This window comes from Magnolia sinica, chromosome 4 (assembly GCF_029962835.1).
Source record: "Magnolia sinica isolate HGM2019 chromosome 4, MsV1, whole genome shotgun sequence".
Lineage (NCBI taxonomy): Eukaryota > Viridiplantae > Streptophyta > Magnoliopsida > Magnoliales > Magnoliaceae > Magnolia > Magnolia sinica.
The window spans coordinates 72,907,694-72,929,562 of record NC_080576.1 but is presented as its reverse complement, the minus strand read 5'-3'; positions in this window follow the sequence as shown (position 1 = coordinate 72,929,562).

Sequence of the window (21,869 nt, the reverse complement as noted above, 5' to 3'; positions counted from 1 at the left end):
CAACGTGGATAAAAACCACGATCAAGTGTGCATGTGAACCATGATCCAACGTGTAGATAACCACGACAAATTCTTGGCCATATCCATGACCCGTCCCTTCAGATTGAGCGCGATCCTCTGGAAATAGCGCCACATTCTACTTTATCAGGAGAGGACATTAAAACTTGCTACTACCCCATAATCCGTTGGGCACCAAGCACAATCCTTTAGAATCCGCGTGACGTTTAGAATCAGCGCAACCCTTCTACTCGACTCCTTGACCATTGAATGACCACCCTATAAGAGCGGTACTTCTTCCACGACCCATATAACGTAACAACCCTGATAGATATGACATAACAACCTTCAAATTTAAGTTATGGTTGTGCAGTTATATGGATCCCGGTTGTAATGGACAATGACCCATGAAAGTTAGGTTATGGTATAAATAGATTTCGAAAATCCTATGTATATGTGTATGTCATAGTTACTAACAGGTGGAGACAGGGTGGATAAAAGTAGATACTGCCCAAGCAAGGACTTTTTGGGGCCACAACAAGATAGCTGATAAGGTGGATGAATCGATACAAACAGTTTGGTAAAAAAGGAAGAGAACACGTTAAAACTCACAACCACAATCAAGAAAACATGACAACCACGATCCATATAACATGGCAACTACAAACCATATAGCATTACAATCATGACCCATATAACATGAAAAATGCGACCCTTACAAAATTGCAACCACGACCTATTTAACACAGTAACTACCAAAAGAGAAGCTCAGTGATGCGTAAGACTCTGCAAGTTTCTTCCACCTAAGTTTGCAAATGGGGATATTATCATACTCTATTCCTTCCACTTCGGATTCAGTGCGACCCTTCAGAATCGGCGCCACATGCAGCATGTAAGCCATGACCCACTCGATGTTTAAGGCACCATGATAAAATTTATCATGCGGTGCACTGATTCTAAAGGGTAACGCTGCTGGGATAAAGAAGCTAAGTAGAAAAAAAAGGTATATAGTCTCGTGTCATTGCAGAGAACTATTCTTCAAAAACATTTTTCCCCTGGCCGGGTGCCTATTGAAATTGTCAAGTTGCCGGAGTTCGAAATTTGTCTTTGAAACTTTTTGTGAAGGCCGTTGAGCTTCTGAAAGATCGTCAACATCCTTAAGGAAAGAGAAGGGATCACTAATAAAGGAAGAACGTGAGAGGGACTCAGTGGGTTCTTTGAATATCTCCTCTATTATTTTAAATGAAAGAGCAAAGAAATCCATGGATGCATAAGGTGATGCAATAAATAAGGATTTTGGTTCGGATTAGCTTTTGGAAGGAAGCCCAAGTACCACTAGTCATTCAATGGTCAAGGCACTGATTCTGAAAGGTCACGTTGATTCTGAACAGTCACGCAGATTCCGAAGGGTCATGCTGTGTTCCCAACGGATTACGTGGAGGAAACAACATTAATACGATTTCCTGAAATGATTGGGGCGGTTGTGGCTAGTTATATGGATCGTGGTTGTTATGTTATATAGGTTGGGGATGTCATAACATAAAATCACAACACATAAAGTAACAACCACGACCCATATAACATGGTTCGTGGTTCTCGTGTTATATTGGTCGTGGTTAGAATGTTATATGGGTCGTCGTTGTCATTCCTGTTTTCAACGATCCACGACCCAGCGTTGGATGACAACCATGATCCAATGTGGATAAAAAACACGATCCAGTGTGCATGTGAAACACGATCCAACGTGGAAGATAACTATGACCAATTATTGGTCATATCCATGACCATTGTTAAGCTCCCTTCAGATTAAGCGTGATCCTCCGAAAACAGCGCCACATTCTACTTTTTCAGGAGAGGACATTGACTCACTACTTCCCCGCAATCCGTTGGGCAACGAGCGCGATCATTCGGAATCCGCTTGACCATTCAGAATCAACGCAACCCTTCGGAATCGGTGCCTTAACCATTGAATGACTCGCTACTTCCCCGCAATCCATTGGGCACCAACGCAATTCTTCAAAATTCACACAACCGTTCAAAATCAGCGCGACCTTTCGGAATCGGCGCCTTGACCATTGAATGACTACCTACTTTCCCGCAATCCGTTGGGTACCAAGCGTAATCCTTTGGAATCCGCGTAACCGTTCAGAATCAGCATGACCCTTCGAAATCAGCGCCTTGACAATTGAATGACCACCCTATAAGAGCGGTACTTCTTCCATAAACCAATCTGAACCTTATAGCAACACCTTTTGCATTAATGTATTTTCTTTACTCTTTCATTCAAAATAATGGAGGAGAGAGTTGAAGAAGCCATCAAATCCCCATCGCCTCCTTCTTTTAATGGTGATTTCGTCTATTTCCTCAGGGATTTAACGATTTTCCTGCAGCTCAACCGCCTCCACACAGGAATTTCTAAATAGATCTTTGCAGCTCTTTCGACCCTTAATAATCAGCGTGCCACATGATAATAACTGCATCCGATACAACATGACAACCACGACCAGTTATAACATGACAATCGGGACCATAATCACAACATAATAGGAAGTACAGTCTCTTCAACAGGACCTAGCAAGCTTAAAAACACTGGCGAGAATGTCTTGTTTAAGCCTGACCTTCTTAACAGAGTTTTAGATTAGGCTAAAACAAGACATTCTCGACAGAGTTTTTCCGTTGGTTGGGTACCCATTGAAGAGATCTTCTCTTCGTATTGTTAATGTGAATATGGTCGTAGTTATCATGTTAAATCTGTCATGGTTGTCATCCTGAAAATGAAGTAGTCCGATGATTCATTTACCGTGGTTGTCATGTTAAATGGGTCGTGGCTTGCATGTTTCATGTGGCGTTTATTCCTAAGGGTCGTGGTGAATCTGAAGGGAATGGTCGTGCTGAATCTAAAGGGAAGGTCGTAATTATTAACTAATGATGATAAGAGTGAGGAGGATGATAATATCCCCATTTGCAAGCTTAAGTGGAAGAGTCTTGTGCATCACTAAGCTCCTCTTCTGGTAGTAACTGTGTTATATGGATTGTAGTTGTCATGGATTGTTGTTTTAATGCTATATTGGTAGTGATTTTCATGTTATATTGGTCGTTGTTTATAATTTTACATGGCAGTATGCACCAATAATGTTATGAAATTATACGGATCGTGATTGTCAGCTGATACTGGTTGTGGTTTGAATGGAAGAAGGGTCGTGAAGATGACATGGGTCGTGGTTGTCTGCTTATTTCATGTGGTGTGACCAGGCTATATGGGTCATGGTTGATGTGTTATATTGTTCATGCTTGTCATGTTATGTGGGTCGGGTTTGTTACCCTACATGGATTGTTGCTGTCTGCTGATTTCATGAGGTGTGTTACACCTTATATGCTGGTCACACCATTGGAAATTTGCCGACAACCAAGGAAATATAACGTAACAACCACGACCCACATAACATGACAAGAATGACCATATAACACTACAAATGACCCATATAACATAACAAATACGACCCATATAAATGGGTCGTGGTTCTTGTCTTATATGCATCATGGTTGCCATTCCACTTTCCTCCGATATATGATCCAGCGACCCATGCCAACCACGATCCAACTATCCATTATGCATTACATCACCACCCAATCTTCGTCACATCCACGAACATTTGAGTTTGTCGTGGTTGGCATGGATTGTGATTCTAATGCTACATGGGTCGTGGCTGTCACGATATATAGATCGTGTTGGCATCCACGTTCAACCACCCATATACAACAACGATCCATTGTACATGTCAACCAACATGGCTGACAAGCACGATCCAATATGCATCTAAGGTAAGATCACAGAAAGGGGTCGTTGTTGTCATACACACTTGGTGATGGTTTCCAACCACGATCCATTGTGGATGTTAATCACGATACATTGGTCATCATATCTACGACCCATCTCATTGAATAAACCATTATAGAAAATATTTAGAAGAAACATTAAATACACCAATCCATTCAGCATTTAATTATTAATCAATATTTGACTCTCTTCGGTGGTCTACACGTTGTCTCTTCTTAATTTTTTGGGGTAAGCAGCCCCATCTTCTGACTTCGTGAACTTCAGACAGTCGTATGCAATTGTCTTTCAAAATTTAGGAATGTCCTCCTAAAGAAAAAGAACGAACTAATATTAAATCAAAGGACAGAGCAATTAAGATTTAATGTAAACGAATATATATATATATATATATATATATATATATATATATATATATATATATACCGACCTTCGTGAAGTCAATTGTGTGCATGCTGCTCAAGAAGTTTATATATTTCAACATGAATATGCCACAATCATCCGAGTTGTCTTGCCTAGGTTTGTCACTGATTGTGTTCAAACTCCATGGCTTCTCCCAGTTCTTAGATCCATTATCAAGAATATGGAATAGCCATCTCAGTCCGTCCGTTATCTGCGCGATAATCAACTCATTTTGAGAAATCAACTCGGTACTTAGGCTATCATACAAAGTGACATCTCTCTTCTGCAGATTAAAATAGCCAAGAACCAGTGCCGGCCCCTCCCGTTGAGTGGGATGTATAACTATCAAGCATAAGAAATATGACAATAGTTAAAAGACTTGTCTTTCCAAAATGAATCATATCATTTAAGTTCATATACATGTGCAAGTAAATAAGCTCTTACCACTTCATACTTCCATAGAGGCTTCGATCTACTTCGACCATCGACTATTTCTATAAGAATTTCATTCAAGGTTCCATTCTTGATGATGGTCTATCGATCCTTATGGTTGTCAGCTCCATAAGTTTGCAATTCATTAAGTTGAACTTCCATGAATTGCTATTGGTATATTAGAAAGGGTCAGAAACATAAATAATTAATGATGTTTTAAAGATAACTATGGTCCTCAAATTCACATTACAATAAGTAGCGATGGGACGAATGTGCAGTCCTGTCTACCTCGTGGTCAATTTTCCTAACGCAGTGATAAGTAGCATAGGTATATATCGATGGCCTACATAATGAGAAAGTGGTGTGATATAATTTTCATACATCGATATTAAATAAGGAAAGACAATATTTAGAAACTTACCTCAGAGTCGACCCATGATTTTAGGTCATAGATACTCTTTAGCCAGACAGGTGAATCTGATGATACTCTGACAACTCTCAACTCGTTTTCTTCGGCTTCAGTTAGATCTCGGTGCGGATCCACATAACCCTGACGACTCTCCTTTACAGGTAGAGCTCGATGGGGTTTCGCTGCATCGTGGTGTGGTCTCCCTTCCTCACTCACTTGCGAAGTACTGATGTTGAGCTGTAATAAAATGACATATTATCTATGCAATTCACAACATAATGTCCATTGAAAACTATGATCCATATGCAATTTCACGTACAATTTTCTTATTAACTTCATCCTTTAGTAGATTCATATCCTAGCTCAACGTAGCATGGAGATCCTTCAGCTACAGAATTTCTTCTTCATTGCTTTGCATCGAAGTGATTTTCTCCTGTAACACAAGCATATTATTTATGTATTTTAACACGTCATGTAGTGAAGTAATGTTGTCATCCATACAGTGACGTGGATCGTGGTTGTCGTCCACATAAGGTCGAGGTTGACAATTGGCCTGGTTCATGAATCGTGTCTGTCATCCATAGTGGGTTGTTGTTCATCCATGATCTACTCTGGGCGATATCCATGACCAATTATACACGATAACCACAACCAATAGACGATAACAATGATCTGAAATGATGATAGTGACCACGGTCCTTATTGGATCATGTTTATCATCCAAATTGGGTTGTGCACCAACCACCCCCGACCCACTGTGGCTGAAAACCACGATCCACTAGTGAGCTGGCTCATCCCAACCTCAACGGTGGAGCTATTGACCTGTTATAAAATTGTATATTAGAAGACATTAGATTCATAGTGACTTGTTAACTATAATCCAAAGGCAAACCACATACATATTCTATATGTGATATCTTATATCGTCAACATTGGGTCGTGCGTCAACCACGACCCATATGGATGGTAAATATGACCAATCATACATGATAACAATGATCTGACCTTCACAATAACCATGATCCATATAGGAACACAACTACGACCTAAATTCAATTTCATAATACCTTTATTATTTGTATCTCCTCTTCAACATGCTTCATCTGCTCATTAAAATAAGCATTCTCTTCCCTTAGATGGTCCACTGAATGGACATGGGCCTGTCACAACGACTCGCACTGTATCATAACCACGACCCAAAAAGGAACAACAACGACCGATAAGATTTAGGAAAACTTCAACTTCATATACCTTCATTCCCTATAATTCCTTCCCAAACTGTTTCATCTGCTCCAGCAGTGAAGCATTCTCTATGCTCGGAGGGCTGGCTGAAGGGACATTGTCCTATAATAAAATCATATACCAAAAATGAGCCAAAATGGGACACAATAACGACCAAATAAGATTCAGGATAAATTGATAAATTTAATTTCATGAACCCTCATTGCCTGGATCTCCTTTCTAAGTTGCTTCACCTGCTCTTGCAGTGAAGCATTCTCTCCTATGAGAGGGTTGATCGAAATAACGAATTCCTGTAATAGAGTTATATATTATTATGTATTTCCATGTATAATAACCATGACCCATAGTTCACAGAAACCACGACCCATTTTACACAGAAACCACGACTCTCGGCTGAATTGTGGTAGCCACCAATGTTGGGTTGTGTATTAACCACGACCCAATGTGCATGACAACCACGACCCTTCTTAGATGATAACAACGATCCTATGTGGATCATAACCATGATCCATTTTTCATTTACCTTCATTGACTAAAACTCAACTATCGGCTGATTAATCTGCTCCCGCAGTGAAGCATTATCATCTTTGAGATGGCTCATCCCATCTTCAAAATGTAAGATATGGTCCATCCCATCATCAACAGTTGTTGTTGTTGTTGTTGTGCTATTGACCTATATTAAAATCATTATATTAGAAGACAGTACATTCACAGAGAGCTATTAACAAATACAATAGGGCAATTTCACATACGTATTTTGTATTAATATCATCTCTCATCGACTTCACTTCTTCGCATAAAGAAGCATTATCCTCCTTGAGGTTCTTTATTTCTCCGCTAAACACATCAATTCGCTTCACTTCATCCTTTATTCCTTCCACTTCAGTGATAAGGAACTCAATCCACTTATTAAAATTCTGTATTGTAGATCTTAATTTTTTATTATCTTTCAATACCTTGCTAATATCTTCTTAGACGGAGGTTCTAACCTTAACCCCAATTTCATTTCTCATTTCTAAGAGGGAGACTATAAGATCAACTTCAACTTTATTTCTTATCTCATCATCCTCCACCACCGTTGTCTCTATCATGGGTGCTGCCCACCAAGTCTTATCATTCGTATAAGTCTCATCGGTTATACTCCTAACAACGTCGGTCTCTGCTTCTTCGATCGTCGGTTGAAGCTCTGAAGTTAACACCATCTGCATGGGAAAAATTTATTTATTAATTATAAACATACTACATAATTAAAATACACTAGTGTTTAAATAACCCTTACTAGTACAGCTCTGAAGATGGCGGATAAGGGGCGATATCTGCCTGCTTTCTTCAGATTTCAATTTAGTATTCAAGGAATCCTTGTAGGAAGTCTTCAACGGCCCACCTACGGTCACCAGTGAGTTGAGGGAACCGTTCATAGGCCTAAATCTATTTAAGAACAATTATCATGCATTACATATTGGTTGACATGTATAGAGAAAAAAGGAAAAAAATTCAAACTCAAAATATGAATCAGGACAAGAATAACGTACTTGTAGGGCAAACGCGCATCCGCATATGTTATATGATTTGGATTACTGGCTAGTCGCTCTTTCCCCCCAAATAATCTCAGACACATCGTTATCCCCGTTCTTCAAATAATCATACCCCACACTGCCCCAGGGGTAGTTATTAAAATAATCCAAGTCATCAACCATGTCGATAAATGTATCAACACAGTTATTCTTTTACGGAGATCCAACTAATAGACTCTCAATGCAAATTATTAGAGTCAGCTTCACTCGTCCATATGTTCGTCTTTATCGACGAGTGACAAATAGGCTTCTTTCAGTTCTTTTTTACTAACACAACTTGCTCTCAAGTAGGTCTCCCTAATACCTCTTCTTTCCTCTACTCTTCCAGCCTCGGCACGACCATCACCATCTATCCTAACTGGTCCAAACTTAAATCCATTATTAAAGCAAAATTGAGCTCAGTAAATTTTATCTTAGTGCCCTGAGCATCGAATTTTAGATCACCAACATGCCTTTGCGTTAGGCAATGTATGATCTAAGAGTGTACCCTCCACCCAATTAATGGAAAGTGAAGAAGAAATCTAAAACAGCTGTCTCTGAATATATTCTTTCTATCAGGATTCTTCACCATATCTGCAATCATATACTCCAAAAAACTGACGTAGTAGCACTTGGGAGAGACCTGTGCATCTTCGAAGTCTAAGCACGTGGTCATCATTGACTTCTTTCGACCTGCATTCCAATATAGTCATTGACTATTAATCAATAATAAGGTCTTGCAAAATCTAACACGATCGTAATTGAACTACATAGTTGATCGCTGATGTAACCAACAAAGGGTCGTGGTTATGAATAGTTCTAAAGGATCGGGGTTGTCAGTCTACATGGTTCATTGTTGTCATCTATTCTGGGTTGAGGTCGACAGTCAAGACCACCCACCCACCATGTGATGCACGATCCACTGTGCCTGTCAACCACGATCTAATAGGCAAACTAACCACCCACCCATGATCGTGTCAACACGATCCATTTGTGCATATCAACCACGATCACAATTCAACGATCGTGATTGTCATACTATACATATCGTTGTAGTCATATACATTAGGTCATGGTTCACAGCCACTATCGACATAAACTGTCCCTGTCAACTACGATCCATTGAGTTGTGGTTCACATCTACGAATCACATAAGATGTGAACCACGATCCACTGGGTACATCAACAACGATCACAACCACGATCATGATCGTCATTCTAAACAGATCGTTGTTGTTGTCTACATTGAATCACAACTGCGATTGTGGTTGTCATGTTATACGGTTCGTTGTTGTCATCTATGTGGGCATAACCACGACCCATATAGCATGCTACCATGACTCACAGCTACAACCCACATAAAATGATCGTGATTGTCATACTATACATATCATTGTAGTTATATATATTAGGTCGTGGGTAACAGCCACTACCAACATAACATGTGGGTCACGATACACGGTCCCTGTCAACCACGATCCATTGAGTTGTGGTTCACATCTACAACCCACAGAACATGTGAGCCATGATCCACTGGGTACATCAACAATGATCACAACCACGATCGTGATTGTCACGCTAGACAGATCGTTGTTGTCGTCTACATTGAATCACAATCACGAACATGGTTGTCATTCTATAGGTTCGTTGTTGTCATCTATGTGGGTATAACCACGACCCATATAACATGACTACCATGACTCACAGCCCTGATCCATATAACATGTGAGCAACGATCCACTGTGCCTGTCAACCACGATCCATTGGGTATTTCAACCACGATCACAACCACGATATACTGTCCCTATCAACCATTACCTTGCTTTGCCATTTATAAGAACCAAGCTGCACTCAACTTGTATAGATGTACTCTCTTTGTGGCGATGGAGGGGCCCAGTGAAGAAGATTCAAAACCAGTAAAAATAAAAAGGTTAGTGACAAAAAGTGAATGGGTCCCAGAGAAGAAGCTCCAAGATAAATATATAAATATATTAAATCGGTGTTTCGACAAGCGGTTGCTTTACAATGTATATCTTTCAACCTCAGACTTTTCTAAGTCCCATCGAACTGCCTTTTCTCTTATCTGCACCATCCATTCTATTTGTAATGACAAGAAACAAAACTACCCAAAGAATAATCAAAATATTTAAATCCAATGGACCACAATAGTTCAAACCAACAAGTTCCATAAAATCCCATAATTTGGTATCATTACGCAGTGTGGGCCACTGATGGCTCGATACGTGTCGCTATTAAACTTATCGAAGGAATCCATCGGACATGAACAATTTCAACGGATTAAATCCAATTTATGTATGGGCCCATAGACTTGACTAAGATGATCGACGATTGATGTTATGCGTTGAGAATCGTAAGCGAACCTTACGCCTTTTACAGGCCATTTTAATGTATGTACATGCGACATATTTTTAAAGTAGAAACTAAGATACGTGGGTTGGGGCCCACCGTGATGCTTGTGAGCAATCAACTCCGTCCATCCACTTTTTGAGCTCAGTTTAAGGCTTGGAACAAAAAATGAACCAGAACTAAGACTCAAATGTGCTGAAAACGTGAGGATTGAACGTCCACAATTGAAATATTTATGGGGCCACCGAAGCGTTGAGTCAGGATAATATTTGTGTTTTTAGTTCATTGCAGTAGGAATTATGTTATGAACGGTATGGATGGCATGTAAACATAACTGTCGACCCCAGGGAAGTTTCAACGGTGGAAATTTCCCTACCCACATTTTCCTTTAATGCGTCCACTTGAGTTATGAATCCTGCTCACTTTTTGTCTCAAGCCCTAAATTAAGCTCAAAAAATGGATGAACGGGATAGATTTCTCACAAACATCAAGGTGGGGCCCACTTAGGTTTCTAGCGAAGGAACTTCCTGCGAAAGGCTTTTGCAGGTAAGCGCGCCCGCGCCGACCTTATCTTTTCATCATTACATCTTTTTGCGTGTCGAGGGAATATTGGTCCGTAAAATTTGAATACATGATCCATATATCATGACTACAGTGATCCATATACAATGAAAATACGATCTATATCATCATATCAACTACGACCCATCAAACATTAACACCATGACCATATAACATAATAACCACGATATAAAGTTTTGGGCCAAAGAATTGGGCTTCAACACAGCCCCTTGAACATGGGTCATGGTTGTGATGGAATATGATTCGTGGGTTCCAGTAGATATGGCTCGTACATGTCATATTATATGAGTCATGTTTTGCATGTTAGAAGGGTCATGAATGTAAGATGACATGGGTCATGTAACAACCATGATCAGGTATAACAACCACGATCCATTGTTAGTGTAAACCATGATTCAATATGCATGTTAACCACGACTCGACTTCCGGGCCGTAGTTTTCATACACAATGGACGGTGGTTTCCAACCACGAACCCATTAAATGACAACCACGACCCATTAACACGACAACCACGAACCCATTAACATGATAACCACGACCCAACCTTCGTTGTAAAATGACGTTTTCCCATACCTGGAATGTTCTGGGAAAAGGAAAACAACCATTCCCCATACAGGGAATGTAATGTAATGGATTTGCCAGTGGAGAAGGACTGTTTCCCTATACGGGGGTGTATCTATTTATCAGACCTTCATGTAGACACTTGTTACGGATCACGAATATCAAACATGATATGATGAGGGCTTTCGTTGTCAAGTGAAGGGAGCTTACTGTAGGGCACACCTTGATCAAAGTCATCTCAACCTTCCACAGCAATAAACATGACCCTTCGTATATGACAACCATGATCCTTCACGTTGTCAAAACTCGACCCAGATAATGGATCATTGTGTACAATTTTTATTTATCGTGGTTTTCATATAAATTTAATGGTAGTTGTTATGATATATGGATCGTGGTTGTCAAAGTTTCGTGGGTCGTGGTGTCGGTTGTTATGGGTCGTGGTTTTCATGTTTTATGGATCGTGGTTGTTGTATTATACGAATCGTTGTTATCATGCTACAAAATAACAAGTTCTCTTGTAGAGCTTTGACGTCAGCCTAGAACCCGGAAGAAGCCAGGTTACATCGCCTGGAATCCCGAAGAAGCCATTACACACCAGGTCTGCCAACTTCGAGTAGTTGCTTATTGACAAATATCAAGTTCTTTTATAGGGCTTTTACATCAGCCTGGAACTCAGAAAAGCAAAGACGGAAGGATTTAGACTATAAGGTTGTGCTCAGACAGAGACAAACCCTAGGATCACGCTTGAGACACGATACATGGGTCATGACTGTTATTGTATATAGATCGTTGATGTAATTTTGTATATGTCGTGGTTGTCATGAATTATGGGTCCTGAATATAATGATATATGAGTCGTGGTTGTTGTGTAATAAAAATTATGGTTGATGTCTTATATGGTTCGTGGTTAACGTGAAGCATTGATCGTAGTTGTCTTTCGATATGAGTTTGTGGTTGTCATGTTATACGGGTCATGGTTAACATGCTGATTGGGTCGTGGTTTATTTTTTTATTGTTTACGATAATGTAATTTGAACTGTAATATATATATTTATTGATTCATGAACTTTGGTGCATGTTAACCATGATGCAATGTCGATGATAACCATGAATTCTTGTGCATTTGAACCATGACCCATAAAGGAAATGGTGAGCTTAACAATGGGTCGTGACACTCATGACAGGTGGATCGTGGTTGTCATATTATACGGGTCGTGTTTCTTATAAAATCGTCATGTTTGCGACAACCACAAACCATTACAACTGTGAAGCACGACCATTTTAACACGACAAACACGACCCAGATCAACTACAACCAATGCTTCAGGTATACCACGACCAAAATAAAATGACAACAATGACCTATGTATCAATCCATTTCAGGTTCCATGTATCATGACAACCAAGACATATCCAATGTCAATCACGACCCTTGTTTCATGTCAACCACAACCCAACGTGGATGGTAATAACGAGCCTTTGTGCATCTGAGCCACGAACACAATGATGGAAATAGTGTACATACAATATGTCGTGGCTTTCATGATATAATGATCGTAGTTGTCATGTAAATGGGTAGTGCAAAAAATTAGTGTCGTGGTTGTCAACAACAACCCATGAAACAAGGCAACAATGACCATACAAAATGATTAACACGAACCCATTTCAAAATGACAGTTATGATCAATGCTTCACATCAACTACGAACCATATTACACGAAAACCACGACCCTTTAATAATTACATTCAGGATCCAAATTTTATCACAACCAAGACCTATACAACGTTACAACCACGACTCATATCAAACGATACCATGACCCATGAAACTTTGATCAGTAATGGGTCGTGATTGTCAATTGCGTTGTGTCGTGGTTATTATGAATAGTGGATCGTTATTGTTAAATGAGAACCACGACCCAACACAGATGACAAACATGACCCATTGTTCATGTGAACCATGACCCATGTCATCTTCACGACCAACCTGCCATGCAAACCACGACTAAACCTCGCTGGGGCCCGTTGAAGAATATTGTTATTCATATAAGATGACAAATACATCTCATATTACATTACAAACCACGACCCCCTAGGGATTGGAGATATTTTCACCCATCTACCATATGTCTCTCATAGTCGACTGGGCGGCAAATCAATCGCCAATACTCTTACTCACCTTCCCGAGTCTGTTATACGATAAGCCCTCAACCTTACTCGATTTTTTAGCTCTAATTGTCGTTTTATACTTTCTAATTCTTTTCTTTCTCGAGCGTTGCCGATGTTTCTGTTGAATCGGGAGAGGCTAAAGGCGATGACTAAGATTGAAAGGAGATGACCAAGCTGGAAGAGCTCCTGAAGACTTCTGCCAAGGAACATGAGAAGTTGAAGGGCGTGGTAGGAGATGGCTAATTAAGGGAGCTGATGGTGCTCCAGGGGGAGGTCAACAAGTTTCAGTCTCGTATGGACTCGACTTAGTCCGAATTGACAAGCACAAAGGCTCATCTTAAATGGTCAGAGGAGGACAATACGAGGCTGATGGCTAAGCTGGGGCAAGCTAAGCTCAACCCATATAACCTGAAAATCACGATTCATTGTAAAATTAAGCAAACGATCCATGACAACTATAATCCATACAACATGATAACCACGACCTATATAATACAGTGACTTTCAGAAGAGAAGCTCGGCATGCAAGCCAAGAATCTGCAAGTTTCTTCCACCTAAGTTTGCAAATGGGGATATATCATCCTCATCACTCTCATCTTCGGTGGTTAAAAACTATGACCCTTTCCTTCGGATTCAGAGCGACCGTCTAGAATAAGCGCCACATACAGCATATGCAGCATGCAAGCCACAACCTAATTAACATGACAAACACCATAAATGCATCTTGGCCTCCTTTTCAGCAAGACAGCCACGACCGATTTAACATGACAACTATGACCATAATGACATTTACAGTAGGAAGAAGATCTCTCTTTAGCCGGTAACCAGTGATGAAGAAAAACTCTGTAGAGGATAACTTGTTTTAGCCCGAACGAAAACTCTATTGAGAAGGTCAAGCTTAAACAAGACATACTCGCAAGTATTTTTCAGCAGAGCTCCTTGGGTCCCATTGAAGAGACTATTCTTCCTATTGTGTTATGATTATGGTCTTGGATGTTATATTACAGCGGTTGCGGTTGTCATGTTGTATGGGAAGCATTTAAGCTCAATGGCGATGATTCTAAAGAAACACAAGAGCTGCAGAGGATAGGGCAGAAGGAAATAGAAGAAGTTAATGTTTTTCTGCTGGTTGGGTGCCCGTTGAAATTGTCGAGTTGGCGGAGTTCGAAAATTGTCTTCAAAACTTCCTATGGAGGCCGTTGAGCTTCAGGAAGATCATGAACGTCCCTGAGGAAAGAGAAGGGATCACGAATAAAGGAAGAATGCGATAGGGGCTCTATGGTTTCTTCCAATATCAGCTCCATTATTTTGAATGAAAGAGCAAAGAAATGCATGAATGCAGATTGACTTGTGAAAGTATCATTGTAACAACGTCGCTCTCTGGCCGTTGGTCCCTGGATCTTCGCTTTTCTAGGAAAACAAAAGAAGAAGAGGAAGAGGGTCTTTCAAAGGTACATAAATGTGACATTTACCCCATCCGAAGCTCGTGGTGTAGGTGATCGGTGGTCTGTGGGCCCCACCATGATGTGTGTGCTTCGTTCATGCCATTCATCCACTTTTAAATGTCATTTTACGGCTTGAACCGAAAAACGAGAGTGATATAAATCTGAGGTGGATCACACTGCAGGAAAATTATAATGATTGGATATCCACTATTAAAATCCTCCTGAGGCCCACCGTGATTGGATTATCGCTCGTTTTTGGACTCCTACCATAAAATGATCTGTAGAAATATATGGACGACATGGATGAAACACATACGTGGTGGTGGGGCCCATAAAGCGCCAAGCACCAGCCATTGGCCGGTGTCCCGGGGAGTAGTCGATCCGTCCGTTTCTCGAGGGTTGTAACAGCAGGTGACTTCAACTTCACTCCAAGACCGTACAAGTCCTGAACCAAGGTCAGAGGCATTTTCTTCCGAAACAATCTCCAAAAGCTGTAAGAAAGCCCTTTTAGGAATATATGGAGTGTTTAACATTTTAGGTAATTTGTCCAAACTTTGAGGTGAGTACGGTCAGTTTCTCTTAGAAGAGAGGACCAGTCTCTTGGCAAATTGCTTGATTCGTGTACACGTGGCTAAATAGACAACATAATCGCCTCAGTTATTATTATTTATTTTAATTTATTTTATTTTTTTTTGTAATCATGGGTTGCTCAGTCCCTTTTTCTCTGTCGATTCTTGGGGTAAATGCGTTCTGTTCGGCCCGAGCTGTGAAAAGCTGTAACATGGCCCATACGCACGGTGCAATTTTGAGCCATTCAGCAGTTGCCACTGGACATACGCCGTCACCAGAGCATAGCCAGTCCACTTATCAAGTGAACCATGCGACATGTAAGTGGCCCACCTAATGAGCACTTTCTTCTTTTCAAGGTGGGATGGCTCAACCCAATGACTGGCCTGGATCCCACCACATGTCCTGCTGCATGCGGATTAGTTACTGACAGGTTGAATAGGGAGACTGGCTACTGAAGTGACGTCACTAAGTTTTGTGGGGCCACTGTAAAGTATGTTTTGTATCTTGATGTAGAGCGGGTCGCGGACAGTTTCATGGCCAAGATGGATCAGAAAAGGCCCGGTCGACGACAGAAGTGATCCGGACCATCAGACCTTAGATCGGGCGTATCTTGCAATCCGGAATGAGTTATCTGACGTAAAATATATGATTTTGGGGTAGAACGAGCTACTTTAGCCAACCAACCCTGCTATGCCAAGTTGCACAGCCTGGAATTGCAAAAAAAACCCCTTGATCGATGGTCGTTTCCTTGTTTTAATTTCGTTTTTACTATAAATAGTAAGTTTTAGTTTGATTATAACTCTTCATCCGTCGGGCTTTAGGAGTTGCGCCCAACGTGAAAAGAGCTTAGAATAATTAGGAGAGCGGTTTGGTGAAGCCAAATAGGACACTTACTATTTTTGGCCGAAAACCTTGCGCACTAGTAGACATCACGACCGTCTATAAATAGTAAGTTTACTATTTATAGTAAGTCGCGGATTCTAGGAGTTTGAGTTGTAGTTTGATTCTAATTTCTTTCCCATTGCTTGGTACCCTTATTTAAAGGGTTGTGAACTCATTTTTAATTATTCATCAATCAATTTCGAATTTATTAAAATTTATTTCTATTTTTTACTTTCCTCGTGGATTCGAGAAGTCTCTGTGAGGAGTCCAGAGAAGTTCCGTGGATTCGGAATAGTTATCCTCTTGAGGAAGATGGTGCTCGACCTCACATCCTCCCCCTGCGTCAGTTTGGTATCAAAGCGAGGTTTCTCCTCGGATTGATGGCTTCTAATGACGGGCCAGGCAACAATCTCATGGGCGGTGCTCCAGGGAATTTACCTTTAACGGCGGCAGCTTTTGAAGTAGCGCAACGAGAGAATCAGCAAGCCATGCAAGGGCTGTAGGCTTCCATCGACCACATAGTGGATCTCTTGACGGAAAAGCTACGGCAACTCCGTGTTCCTGGTGGCAATCCTCCACCCCCAATTAATCGCCCTGATCGCAGGATAGTACCGGCAGTACATCCAAGGGTCATTCCTGAGGAAGGGGGGTCCAGTGAGGAGAAAATTGACGACATAATCTTTCAACACCCTAGACATGGCGGCGATCGAGTAGATCGAACGGATCGAGAATTTAAGATGAGGGTTGATATTCCTAGCTTCAATGGTCAACTACACATTGAGGATTTCCTCGAGTGGCTTTCTGAAGTTGAACGATTTTTCGACTATATGGATATCCCTGAAGCAAAGAAGGTCAAGCCAGTAGCCTACAAGTTGAAAGGAGGAGCTTCAGCTTGGTGGGAACAACTGCAACTCACGCGAACCAGGCAGACGAAAGCACCAATCCGCACCTGGCAGCGGATGAAGCAGCTACTACGTGCCCGATTCCTCCCTAGCGATTACGATCAGGTATTATTCAAATAATACCAAAATTGTCGACAGGGTAGTAGGTCGGTGAGAGAATACGCAGAAGAATTTTACCGCCTGGCGGCACGTAACAATTTGGTCGAGACTGAATCGCAGCAAGTCGCCCGATTCAACGGTGGATTGCGTATGGCTATCCAGGATCGGGTCCAGATGCAGTCCGTCTGGACGATGAATGATGCAATCAAGTGGCTACTCAGGCAGAAGCGCAACTTAAACGTCCTAGCACACGGACCTATCCTACTACAAGGATCCCTGTGGCAGGTTTGCCCTAGGAAACTGCATAGCCTAAGGGGAAGGAGTCCGTAGGAGCACGCACTCAACCTCCTACGTTTGAGAACCGAGATCAGGGAAGCGGGCAAGCTAGACCCCAAAGGGGCGTATCGACTGCTACTGGTCCAAGTAGAATCCCGAACCCCTATGCTCAGCCAAGGCCCAATAACTGCTATCATTGTGGCCAACCGGGCCACCTATCAAATACTTGTCCCAGCGAAAAGTGGTAAACCTCGCCATCAATGGTGGTAGTACTGATAACGCTTATGAAGATCCAAATATTAAAAAACAGGAGCATGCCACTGAGGACGAGGCAGATGATTCAGGTTAGATTCAGTAAGATCACGGCGAGTCGCTCGTCGTGAGGTGACTATTATATGCGCTAAGAAAAGAAGTACATCCACAGCGGCATAACATCTTTCGCACTAGGTGTACAGTGAATCGAAAGGTTTGTGATGTGATCGTTGACAGTGGGAGCAGCGAGAACATCGTCTCCAAGGTTATGGTGAAAAAATTCTAATTGAAAACGGAGCGTCATCCTTTTCCATATACAATCGGTTGGATCAAGAAGGTCAGCGAAACAAAGGTAACTGAACGGTGCACCATATCCTTTTCAATTGGTAAACATTATAAGGATGAAGTAATATGCGATGTGGTTGACATGGAAGCATGTCACATACTACTTGGTCGGCCCTGGCAATCTGACCATGACGCCACTCATAAAGGGCGAGATAATATATATATATATATATATATATATATATCTTCGTCAAGGACGGCCAGAAGACCATATTAGCCCCTATGGATCCAGAGGGACTACCTGAAACTTCTAAAGTGGAGGGTCATTTTCTCTTAACCATACGGGACTTCGTGGAAGAATCAAAGGAAACAGGACAGACTTATGCATTAATTGTAAAAGGGGAAGAACTCGAGTCTACCAACATCCCTGAAAGACTAAGGCCCCTGCTACATGAACTCAAGGAAATCTAGCCCGATGACCTTCCCGATGGGTTACCCCCCATGCGGGATATCCAACACCATATCGACTTTGTCTCTAGGTCCAGTTTACCTAATCGTCCCCATTATCGAATGAGTCCGAATGAGTGCGAGATTCTGCAGGGACAAGTAGAGGAGTTGATTCGTAAGGGTCTTATTCGAGAGAGCATGAGTCCATGTACTGTACTAGCTCTATTAACTCCAAAGAAAGATGGGGGTTGGCGCATGTGTGTCGACAGCCGAGCCATCAACAAAATCACCATAAAATACAGGTTTCCTATACCACGGTTGGATGATATACTGGACATGCTAGAGGGTGTAAAAATATTCTCTAAATTGGACCTAAGGAGCGGCTACCATCAGATTCGAATATAGACGGGTGATGAGTGGAAAACGGCCTTTAAGACCAAAGAAGGATTATACGAATGGATGGTCATGCCCTTCGGTCTTTCGAATGTGCCTATCACATTTATGAGATTGATGAATCAAGTTCTGAAACCTTTCATTGGAACACCTCAAGAAGGTCCTTCAAGTGCTCACTAAAAATAAGTTGTCCCTCAATTTAAAAAAGTGCAGCTTCATGACTAATAGCTAATTGTTCCTGGGTTTTGTCATCACATCCACGGGCATTCGGGTGGATGAGGAAAAGGTGAAGGCAATCAGAGAATGGCCGGTTCCTACAAATATTCACGAAGTGTGAAGTTTTCATGAACTGGTGACATTCTATCATCGGTTCGTGAAAAATTTTAGTACCATTATGTCACCAATCATAGATTGCATGAAGAAAGGGCAGTTTCAGTGGACTGACGAAGCCTACAGGAGCTTTGTCGAAATCAAGCGCAGATTATCTACGACCCCGGTTCTTGTACTTCCCAACTTCGACAAACTTTTGGAAGTCGAATGTGATGTCTCATATGTCGGAATTGGGGAAGTTTTGTCACAAGAAGGTAGGCCGGTAGCCTTGTACAGCGAGAAACTTAGCGATGCACGTAAGAAGTAGTCTACATATGAGATCGAGTTATACGCGGTGGTTCAGGCACTGCGGCACTGGCAACATTATTTGATTCAAAGGGAATTCATACTTTACACGGACCATCAAGCTCTCAAATTCATTAATAGTCAAGCTAACATTAACCGTATACATGCTAGATAGATCTCGTTTTTGCAGGAATTCACGTTCGTACTAAAACATAAATCAAGGCAACAGAACAAAGTAGTTGATGCACCAAGTCGCCGCGCAACTTTGTTAGTCACTATGAGTAATGAGGTTGTCGGGTTCGAGCGCCTCAAAGACATATATACCGATGACGACGACTTCAAGGATGCATGGGTCAGATGCCAAGAAGGTCACCCCGGTGACTTACATATGCAAGACGAGTTCCTTTTCAAGGGAAATCGACTGTGCATCCCAAACAGTTCGCTAAGGGAACAAATAATCCAAGAGCTAATGGAGGTGGCCTCAGTGGACACCTTGGGCGAGACAAGACGCGAGCTCTTGTGGAAGAACGATATTACTGGCCGCAATTGATATGTGATGTGGGAAAGGCAGTCCAACGTTGTTATATTTGTCAGACCTCTAAGGGACAATCTCATAATACGGGCGTTTACACTCCGTTACCTGTGCCTGACGGCCCTTGGGAGGATTTATCTATGGACTTCATGCTTGGTCTCCCACGAACACAACGCAGCATGGATTCAGTATTCGTGGTAGTAGATCATTTCTCCAAGATGGCACACTTTACTCCATGCAAGAAGACTCTCGATGCAACACACGTGGCAAATCTATTCTTTAGAGAAATTGTACGACTACACGGGGTTCCCAAGACTATTACTTTTGACCGTGACACGAAGTTCATAAGCTACTTTTGGTGGACTTTGTGGACTCGATTCGATATACGACTTTAGTTTAACAACGCCTACCATCCACAGACTGACGGGCAAACCGAGGTTGTGAATCACACGTTGGGAAACTTCCTTCGATGTATTTCAAGAGAAAAACTGAAGCAGTGGGATTTAGCCTTGTCTCAAGCGGAGTTTGCATTTAACAACATGGCGAACCGCTCGACAGGAAAATCCCCGTTCTAGGTTATCTGTGGACGAGTACCTCGCCACACACTAAACTTGGTCCCTCTGCCCAAGCTCCCAGACATAAGCATTGCAGCGGAACATTTGGCTGATAAGATCATGGGCATTCATGCGGAGGTACAAACCAAGCTACATGCCTTAAACGAAAAATACAAGGAGCAAGTGGACAAGCATTGGCGACAAAAAGTGTTCGAGGTGGGCGACCAAGTAATGGTCCATCTGCGCAAAGAACAATTTCCGACCGAAACGTACAACAAGTTGAAGAATAAAAAGATTGAACCAGTACCAATCATCCGAAAGATCAATGACAACGCTTATGTTCTTGATCTTCCAGATGACATGGCAATCTCACGGACTTTCAACGTCGCGGACCTGTCCGATTATCATGAACCAGCGGAGGATGAGAACTCGAGGACGAGTTCTTTTGAAGTGGAGGGGACTGATGTAAAGTGGGTCGCGGACAGTTTCATGGCCAAGATGGATCAGAAAAGGCCCGGTCGACGACAGAAGTGATCCGGACCATCAGACCTTAGATCGAGCATATCTTGCAATCCAAAATGAGTTATCTGACGTAAAATATATGATTTTGGGGTAGAACGAACTACTTTAGCCAATCAACCCTGCTATGCCGGGTTGCACAACCTGGAATTGCAAAAAAAACCCCTTGATTGATGGTCGTTTCCCTACTTTTAATTTCGTTTTTACTATAAATAGTAAGTTTTAGTTTGATTATAACTCTTCATCCGTCGGGCTTTAAGAGTTGCGCCCAACATGAAAAGAGCTTAGAATAATTAGGAGAACGGTTTGGTGAAGCCAAATAGGATACTTACTATTTTTGGCCAAAAACCTTGTGCACTAGTAGACATCACGACCGTCTATAAATAGTAAGTTTACTATTTATAGTAAGTCGCGGATTCTAAGAGTTTGAGTTGTAGTTTGATTCTAATTTCTTTCCCATTGCTTGGTACCCTTATTTAAAGGGTTGTGAACTCGTTTTTAATTATTCATCAATCAATTTCGAATTTATTAGAATTTATTTCTAT